This window comes from Crocodylus porosus, unplaced genomic scaffold (assembly GCF_001723895.1).
Source record: "Crocodylus porosus isolate Cpor-Errol unplaced genomic scaffold, CroPor_comp1, whole genome shotgun sequence".
Lineage (NCBI taxonomy): Eukaryota > Metazoa > Chordata > Crocodylia > Crocodylidae > Crocodylus > Crocodylus porosus.
In genome coordinates, this window is record NW_017728911.1 from 32,739,654 (window position 1) to 32,750,103 (window position 10,450).

General features: G+C 42.9%; 1 long non-coding RNA gene across 1 annotated transcript; it reads right to left on the reverse strand.

The window, feature by feature from the left end:
• Positions 1-567: 567 nt before the first annotated feature.
• LOC109309272 lies at positions 568-8,105 on the reverse strand. The gene is made up of 3 exons (XR_002100871.1): positions 8,094-8,105; positions 6,281-6,283; positions 568-798 (listed from the first exon to the last, which is right to left on the reverse strand). It is a non-coding gene; the product is annotated as an uncharacterized LOC109309272 (long non-coding RNA).
• Positions 8,106-10,450: the final 2,345 nt, after the last annotated feature.

A 10,450-nucleotide genomic window follows, 5' to 3' on the forward strand; every position in this document is an offset into this window, starting at 1 on the left:
CAGTGACCATGAGATGATTGAGTGCAGGATCCTGAGGAAAGGAAGGATGGAGAGCAGCAGGGTAAGGACCGTGGACTTCAGAGAAAGAGACTTTCCTTGCTCAGGGAACTCATGGGCAGGATCCCCTGGGAAGCCAGTCTGAGGGGGAGAGGAGTCCAGGAGAGCTGGCTGGACTTTAAAGAAGCCTGACTGAGAGTTCAGGAACAAACCATCCTGAAATGCAGTAAGACTAACAAGTCTGGTAGAAGACCAGCTTGGCTTAGCAGGGAACTCTTCAGTAAACTATATCACAAAAAGGAAGCTTATAAGAACTGGAAATTTGGACAAATAACTGGGAAGAATATAAGAGCATTGCTTCAACATGCAGGGATGAAGTCAGGAAGGCCAATGCGCAATTGGAGTTGCAGCTAGCAAGGGATGTGAAGGGTAACAAGAAAGTTTTCTACAAGTATATTGGTAGCAAGAGGAGGATCAGGGGAAGTGTAGATCCCTTACTGAATGGAGGAGGCAACTTTGTGACAGAGGATGCAGAAAAGGCTGACATGCTCAATGCCTTTTTTGCCTCAATCTTCACAGAAAAGGTTAGCTCCCAGATTACTGCACTGGGCAGCACAGTCTTGTGGAGGAGGTAAACAGCCAACAGCGGTGAAAGAACAGGTTAGGGACTATTTAGAAAAACTAGACATGTATAAGTCCATGGGGCCAGATGGGATGCACCCAACGGTGCTGAGTGAGTTGTCTGATGTGATTACAGAGCCACTGGTGATAATTTTTGAAAACTCCTGTCAATCAGGAGAGCTCTTGAATGATTGGAAAAGGGCAAACACAGTGCCTATATTTAAGAAAAGGAAAAAGAGGGATCCACGGAGCTACAGATCAGTCAGCCTCACCTCAGTCCCTGGAAAAATCATGGAGCAGATCCTCAAGGTATCCAGTGTTAAGCACTTGGAAAAGACAAAGGTGATTAGGAATAGTCAGCATGGATCCATGAAGGGTACGTCATGCTTGGCCAACCTGATTGCCTTCTGTGATGAGATGACTGGCTCTGTGGATGTGGGGAGAATGGTGGATGTGGTGTACCTTGATTTTAGCAAGGCTTTTGATCCAGTCTCCCACAGCATTCTCATGGGCAAGCTAAGAAAGTATGGGCTGGATGAATGGACTGTAAGGTGGATAGGAAACTGGCTACAGCATCAGGCTCAGAGAGAAGTAATAGAAAGTAGTAATCAATGACTCAGTGTCTAGTTGGCAGCCGGTATCAAGTGGAGTGCCCCAGGGGGTGGTCCTGGAGCCAGTTTTGTTCAATATCTTCATCACCCACCTGGAAGATGGAATAGAGTGCATCCTCAGCAGGTTTATAGATGACACCAAGCCAGGGGGAGTAGTAGATATGCTGGAGGATAGAGTTAAGATTCAGACTGGCCCAGACAAATGGAAGGACTGGGCCAAAAGAAATCTCATGAGGTTCAACAAGGACAAGTGCCAAGTCCTGCACTTAGGATGGAACAATCCCCTGGTACAGGCTGGGGGCCGACTGGCTGGGCAGGAGCTCTGTGGAAAAGGACCTGGGGGTGACAGTGGACAATAAGCTGGATATGTTCCAACAGTATGTCCTCATTGCCACAAAAGCTAAGGGCATACTGGGCTGCATTGGTAGGTGTGTTGCCAGTAGGTCAAGGAAAGTGATTAGTCCCCACTATTCAGCACTGGTGAAGCCATGTCTCCAGTACTGTGTTCAATTTTGACCCATCCAGTACAGAAAGGATGTGGACAAATTGGAGAGAGTCCAGTGGAGTGCAACAAAAAGGATGAGGGGGGTGGGGACATGACTTATGAGGAGAGGTTGAAGGAACTTGGCTTATTTAGTCTAGAGAAGAGAAGAGTGAGAAGGGATCCAACAGCCAGGTTCAAGTGCCTGAAGGGGCATTCAAAAGAGGGTGGAGTTAGATTGTTTTCAGTGGTGGCAGATGACAGAACAAGGAGCAAGGGTCTCAAGTTTCAGCAAGGGAAGTTTAGGTTAGATATTGGGAAGTATTTTCTCACTAGTGGAGTAGTAAAGCACTGGAACAGGTTACCCAGAAAGGTGGTGGAATCTCCATCTTTGGAGGTTTTCAGGACCCGGCTAGACAAAGCGTTGGCTGGGATGATCTAGTTGGGATGGTCCTGATTTAAGCAGGGGGTTGGACTACATGACTTCCTGAGGTCCCTTCCAACCATAATTTGTCTATGATTCTATGATTTCTTGTGCCCAAGCCACCCAGCACTGCCACCCGGAGCCCAGGGCTGACCCCCATAAGCCTACTGCCAGCCCAGGGCTATTCCACCCCAGCTTAAAGTGCTGCTGTCCTGGGCACACATGTATACGCTAAGCCCAGGAACAACTGCTCCACAGTTTATCATGTTGCCCTAATTTCATGTGCACACATACATTATGCATGTGGTTATAGAAGATATAATAAAGGGATACATTAAATCATAATAAACTTCAAAAAGATATAGAAGCATGCAACAAGGAGGAAAATAATTTGGGGAAGGGCTTGAAAAATAGGGAAAAGACAACATTCATGTACTAATAATCATATACATATTATTATTAATAAATAGACCAGTGAGGCAATAACAGCAAATGCCTTTCTATGTATCTATAGATAAGAAAAATGTTACAAATATTAATAGAAATGAATGTATAAAAAGGGCCTTGGCTGGCCACACCTTAGAAGCCACGTATTTTACTTTTTTTTTTTAATTTTTAAAATTAGTCTGTTGCACATTAGCGTCACTTAAAAGGCATGCGCCGGTGCTGTTGCACAGTAGCACCAATTACTAAGTATTGATTTAGTACTTAGTCATATGGATACTAAATGTAATGCACAGTAACTATGTTGCATTAATGAACATGTAGACGTGTCCAGTGAAACATATTCTTTTGTCCATTTTCGTTATTTTTCATTTTGCAGATCTTTAAATGGAGAATCATTGGTGCCCACATATTTTAGTGTCTAGGAGCACAAGACACTATGTGTTGTAGCCTGTTCCCTTTCTGTATCTTTTCTTAGACTTAAGGGATGTGGACTATTCTTCCAGTATGCTTAAAAACAACTAGCACATTATAGAGTGCAAACCAAAGGCCAGGTTTTGATACCTTTACTTCTATTGACAAAGACCTGACCCTGCTGTCTGCCATAAATGGATTAAATCCTGGTCTCAGTAAAAGGCAACAGTCATAAGACAACTCACAGCATAAGCTATTCCTCAACCTATGTAAGAGCCCCTATATAATAAAAATAATAATGGATTATTTTTTACAGAACTTATGGCCTTTGAGCCTCACACCAGCTGGCCTTTAAACCCCTAAAATATTCTGTTCTTCAGTTGTTACTTCAGAGGCTCATTTCCTCACCTGTTCTTCACTGTAGGAACGAACTGTGAGCCAGCAGACCAAGAGGATTTTTTTTTCCCTTCTGTATAATCGCAATGAGAATTCGTGTATTGAAAGGCCTCAAATTTCATTACCAAAAGCAAGGGACTGCAGAGGAGCAAAATACTAATAATACTAAAAAGATTAAAAAATAATGAGGTGGTGGGAGTTTTGCGGCTCCAGAACCAAACCAGTGTCACGCGGACCAGCTCTTTGTGTCCTAATCTCCTTTCCCTTTCTTTTTTCCTCATAAGGGTGGTGTGTTACTGGTGGCTATGAAGAGCACCGGTCCTGCATTTCAACTAAGGGGGCCTTCTTTATCCTCTCAGAAGAGGGCTGTCTCAAGAGCAACATGCTAAAGTGCTAAGTTATCATCGGGCTGGGGGCTTTCTTGCAACTGTTTGTGTGTGTGCGAAACAAGCTCTCAACATGTTAGTAAGAAGCCTTTAACCCAGATTACGCCACCTCTCTTTCTATAGTGCTCTTTTAGGGCAGGGTGTGAAAGGTCACCCTCTCAGACTGGATAGCTGTACTCGACCAATTACAGTGCTCCGGCATTTCGACAAAAGAGAGCTTCGAACCCACCGCTACAAAAGATTTCACATATCGCATTTTTTTCAAAACCACAATTAAGAAAGATGGAGAATCATTTATGCCTGTTTGGGGTCCTGAATGATGGTTTTGTTTTAAAAAAAAATCATTTCTGCTCTGAGAAAGCTTGAAAAATGTGGCATGGACATTGCTTAATCTATTCAAAAAACAAAACCTTTAATTCACCAAGTTCAAATAGGTGCAATGTATATGTCCTGTGGTAGCTGAAATCATAGGATGGGTTATCTGAGAATATGAAGAGTTTGGCTTTAAGGAAATATTTGTAGCAAGAGACATAATGGGCTTGGGGTGCACATTGTATTTGTCAAATCGTTCAATGTAGGATTTCTTGGTAGCTACACCGTCTTGTATATATCAGAACCTTTTAAAGCCCAACTCATTCACTATAGAACATGAACTTTCATTTTTATCCTAATTGTGAGTTTCTAAAAGGGCACGTCAAACTAAGCAGATGGGTCAAAATCTACCCCTCATGTAAATCCACTGAAGTCAATGAAGTTAAACTGGGAAATAGTTTTGCCTTTGTATGTCTGTGTGAGTGCTCACTAGAAACTAGAGTCATTTCTTGAGCACTAGTAGTTTGGGAAGTCTCAGAGTGCCAGTGTCTCCATTCAACACTCAGTTCCCAGCCTACCAGTTTGCTCCTGATTTTCCCAGTGGTGATGGACTGGCCTCCAATATTATTTGAATAAGCATCCAAAAGTCTCATAATTTGAGTTAGTGCTCAAGAAAGGCCCCACACTTCCAGCTCAAATTTTTAATTAAATGAGTGGAGACATTTCAAAGCTTCCTATCAGATTTGATAGGACGCCCAGTTCTCATTAATGAAAATCAATAAGGCAGCTCTGAAAATTTTTTTTGTGAGGAGGAAGGTATAATTAAAAAACAAGTAGCTTCCCCCCGAAAAAATAAAGCAGGAACCCTTTCTAGAACCTAGTCATAAGGGAAGAGAAACTATTACAAGTTCAAAATGAGTTATCTTCTGTGAAAATGAACCCTTGTATCATGTGTTAAATCCCAGGATCAGGACCAGGAATAATGTTCCTTTGGTTATGTACAGGTCCTAACTTCCTAGAATATCATAAATGTTATATTCAAAAATTAGAGCAGGACAAGGAAAGTACTAGTGTAGGTCATGGAAAGGAGTATACAAAGGGCTATAAAGTCAAATAAGAAAAGCAAAGATCCCGTTTCTAAGTGTTGCTGATCAGGTGAAAGAGTAGATTGACATGAAGTAAGTTCTATTCCAGGCTGTTACAGATGTTCAGTGATGTGGAGCAAAGCACTTAACTTTCCTATGCCTCACTGTACTCAACTGTATCTACTTCACAGGTGTGTTGTGAGATGTACTTGTAAGTTCCCAGGGACCTCTGTAAGGATAGTATCAAAGGAAAAGGAAAATCTATGTTGTGACATATGGCCAAACTAATATTTACTGAACCCTTCCAGCAAGTGCCCTGTGATTTTTTTCCTTCTTCTTCCACTCATTGAACTGTCAAAGGCCAAGAACAAGGAGATTATATGGAACTAAAGACCCTGTGGTAGGGGGTACATATTTTGGTGCCATCTGTGCTAGCTAAGCCAAGCCCATCTTCCGTTCCTTTGTAACACTGAATTTAATCAGAGAATAGGGAGGAATGTGGCTGGCTCATACTTTCTTGAGTGGGAGCATTGGCATCAATTTAAGCAAAGCTCCTTATAACTACCCTAAGTCTTCTTTAAAAAAATGTGTCTGGCTGTTGACCTATTGGAGAGCTCAGCTAGTTACCAGTGATGGCTCATGTTAGATGGTTAACTTCCAATAGACTTGGAAAGATCTTCGCCCCAGGGAGAGAAAATCCACAATTCACTTAGGCAGCAGCTCATTTCCTCTCCTCTTCTACCCATGCTCCCTTCAGGTTGTTTTTTTTCCCCTCTCCCTTCTTTTGTGCTAGGGCAAGAATATGGACCATGTCTTGACAAGATTCCCTATGCTCTCGCTCAGGTGGACCTTTCCTTGAAATGATTCTGGTCTCAGCTTGCTTTGAAAGATGTCCTCAGGTATCAGGGTCATTTTCCTTTGCACTTGCATGTCAGACCTGAAATTAGTATCCTTTTCTTCTTTTTTTTTTTTTTAACTTCATGTTCTGATTTATTTTTTTTTTTCAACGGGATTGCTCCTCTCACAGCAGGTCCATGGGAAGCGGAAAATGTAAACTCTGGGTATGTGTAAGAGAAACGTGTGCATTAGTCATTTTATATGGGACATACATACTATGTTGTCATCACTGTCAAACATAATAAAAGTAGGGCTAAAACACTTAACCGCATATTGATCTGCTCCCGCATCTCCTGTAGTGTACTTAGTGTAATAAGGTCCCTCTGCAGGGCTGTAATGCAGAGAGCAGTATGCTTCCTGTAACTGTTTGTTTTGGAAACAGTAGAGGAAGCATCTGACCTCACGCTTGCCCATTGTTCTGCTATTCTGCCATTGCCATTTAATCCTTGTAAGATTGTGGCCCTTGTAAGAAATGCAGAAGGGTATGTGGTTTGAGTTTTGCTCCTATTGGCTATACATTACTCTTCACAAGGACAGCTTTTGTTACTCTAACTGTAGAGCTGTTTCGCCATGGAAGAAATATTTGAATGGACTTTGCTGAGAGGCAGCAGTGGAAGGAATTAAAGCCGTAAGTGGTGAAAAGAAGCCGATCAGATCCTATAGCTCATCTCTGTGCAAGGTTGTTCCCTGCAGTTTATCTTCTAATGCTTTGTCACTTCTAAGTGATGGAGACTCTAGTCTTTCAGGAAGCTTTTCTTTTCCTGATATACAATATAAACATTGCATCTGTCCCAAAGCTTGTGTAAAATAGCGTGTATGTCTTCATCAATCCACCCATAAACAAACCATGGTATGTTTTTATTTGAAGGCTGGGGCTTTACTAAAATGGGAGAGGTAAAGTGAGTAAACTTAATCTTTCTTGGCTACAGTTACAGTACGGTGGTTTTATTAACAGTGGAAGAATGGGTGCAAGGCAGCCTTCTTTCATCTCATTCCTAAGCCTCTTCCTTTTTACCTTTGAAAAAGATAGTCCAGAAATGGATGCTTTCATGAATGATCACCATGATGGAGAGACATAAGAATGAGCAGTTTCAAAGCACCAATAGACTTACGTGCCATATCTCTGTTCTGCTTAAAAGTACCTTCTTCCATGTAGTTTCCTTTCCTTTTTTCTCTACTGATTTCACACATTACCTGGATCAGATAAATGCATGCTCAGTTTAATCTTATTAAAGCAAAATCCACTCAACTATCTTATAGTTAAGTACAAAATCTTAGCTCCAGAACATTGGTTTTGCCCAGGGATATGGAACTGATCTCAGTGCTTATTCAAGAATAGCCCGGTCGCGCTGAGACATGTGGTCAATCTGCTTATAAACATGAGCACTGTAGGGATGTGTAGTTCCGATTCAAGTGGAAAACCAACAGAAAAGCCAAAAAAGAAACCACCCACTCTGCAGGTAACAGAGGTATTTCTCTACCTGTGATTTTAACCCTTTGAGAAGGGTTGAGGGTTACTTGAAAAGGTGAAGTCTACTGAGAGATGTAGCCTACCCCAATCCGTTCCTCTACCCTCCAAAAAAACGACCTCTTTCTATTTCCTTTATCAGAAGCCCCATGGAACATATATTGGATTAGGTACCATTGACAAACTGTCACTTCTAAACAACCCATGGGTGATTCAGAATGGTAGGTATTTTAATCACTGCAATCCCTACTATGTATCTATTTATTTTCATTGGCTTCTGGAGCCCAACTGGCAAAAATCCAGCCCTTACGGCAACAGCTATAGGAGACAATAGGAGACTCAAAGAAATGCAGACAGAGAGAGACCGATCAAATTAACAATTTTTTTATTTGGTTTCTGCTGGCATCTAGCTGGCAGAGACATACACACAGAGCAAGCTAACACAGGGCAACAGAAATCAAGGAGGAGGGAGAGGCAGAGAAACTGAAATACAATATAGGCAGAGGAATCCCACTAGAGTAACTACGGTTTATTCAAGTTTTCTTATTTTCCCAAACCTAGCTAACTGGCAGTACTCCACAGCAGAGAGGCACAGAGATAAGAAAAGCTGAATGAGAAAGAGTGCCCTGGTTCCAAAAGGCTGCAAGTCATTCTCTTGCCAATAAGTGCTCGGTCTGGGTTAGTTTGGAAGTTTTCTCAACTAGTGACGGTGACTTTATTCATGTCTCTCTAGACAAATCTGAACACATTCTTGCATTTGGAATTGGTCTTGACATCACTTTCGCCACTGCCTTCTGTGTGCATGTGTGTGTGGGTACTGTTTAACCTTGCAGCTTGAAAGTTACACACTCAACATTTAGGAAAACTGACTCTTGAAAGAATTCAGCTGGCAGATTTTAACAACTCTCTACTGAGCATGAGCAAACTGTGATTTGTCAGAAGCTTATAATTTGGCAAAATTTGGGGATGGGTCAAAGTAAATCTCAAGTAGGAAAGCATTCCCCTGGCAAATATCAACTCCCCACTCCAAAATACGCAGGCACCAATGATTCTCCATGTCAAGACCTGCAAAATGAAAATGGACAGAAGACTATGCTTCACTGGGCATGTCTACACATTCATTAGTGCACCATAGTTACTGTGCATTACATTTAGTACCCATATTACCAGGTACCAGATCAATATGCAATAACTGGCGCTACTGTGCAATAGCACTGGCGCATGCCTGTTAAGTGACACTGATGTGCAGTAGAGTAATATTATTGCACATCAGTGTATTAGCACGGCTTTTGCTGTGATGCAGTAATGCAAGTGGAATTAGTCTGCTGAACCATCGTAGATGAAGTTTTTCAAGAAAAATAAAATCATCTTTAGGCTGGTACCAGACGTGGAAAATTTCATCCTGAATGGGAAGATTGAGAAACAAAGTTATGGGCTACTAAAAATGCATCTTCTAATGGGAAGTGCCAGGCAATCTTAATTGTAGATATGAGGAATATGGGGACATAACACTGGAAGAAAACTTTTGGGTCCTCAATCCAGATCTCTTCTAGTCAACCACAACCTACAGTTCTGTTAATAAATTTATCAAGCTCTTTTTGAAAAATTTTTGCATTGTTTTCCATCTCTGAAACTATTGGTAGGCCGTTCCAGAGCCTTCTGCACCTCATGGTTAGAAATATTCGTCTAATTGACAGGCTAAGTTGGTGAGTTTGTCCCAATTCATTCTTATGCTAACATTATCCATTAGTTTCAATAACTCTTCATCCTCCCTGACATATTTATTCAGTGGAAATACCTATGCTGCCTACGTTATGTAGCTTTTGTGGTTTTGACACATTTTGGAGTTTGAGGAGCTAGGAAGTTCCCATATAATTAAATGGGCTATTGGTGTTGACCACTGTGGGCATGTCTACATGTGCGCATTTACGGCTCAGTAACCAAAATTACTGTGCAATATGGGCGTGCATCTATGCATGCACACCTCCATACTGCACAGTAAATATGGTGACTTATGCCGACTTTAGCTTAAATTTGATGCCTGCAAACTAAAACTCCAAGGAGTAGCTGTGGAGGGAACACCTTAGGAGTTTTAGTTTGCTGCCCTACCAGCCATGGAGCAAAGCACCAGGCTCCATGCAGCTCAGGGGCTCTGCAGGAAGCCCGTGCAGGCAGCCTGGCAGCATCCTGGGAAGGCAGGCTCTGCCCAAGAGAGGGGAAAAAAAGCAGCAAGCCTGATCCACCCCACCCGAGCCTGCCTGCCTGCCTGCTTGAGATGCATGGGGCCTGGTGCTCCCTTCCGTGACTATAGTGCCCCCCGGGACCACCGGAGCCGGAAGCCTGGGGGTGGGTGCTGCCACTGCCATGGAGGGAAGCACCACACCCCCCCACCCACAGCCCAAGGACCGCTCTGCCCGCTGGCAACTCGCCCTTCCCTCCCTGCCACCAGAGAGGCAGGTAAATCAGGTGTGTGGATGACACAGGGGTTTAATTGTTTTTAAAAACCCACCACTTCAATTTAGGGCCCCCATTTTGTCTACACATTCTGTAAGTCCCTTGTTTCTAAAGCAGTTCCTCATCTTCCTGGTCAGAGTTTCATAGTTTCATAGTTTCTAGGGTTGGAAGGGACCTAAGTAGATCATCTAGTCTGACTCCCCGCCATGGCAGGAAACAATACTGGGGTCATACAACCCCAGCAAGATGTTCATCCAACCTCCTCTTAAAAACCCCCAGGGTAGGAGCCAGGACCACCTCTCTTGGAAGTTGGTTTCAGATCCTAGCCACCCTGACCATGAAGTAGCACTTCCTGATATCTAGCCAAACCTGCCCTCTGCCAGCTTGTGACCGTTATTCCTGGTCACTCCTGGCGGTGCTCGGGGGAACAGGGACTCCCCCAATGCCCGCTGATCCCCCC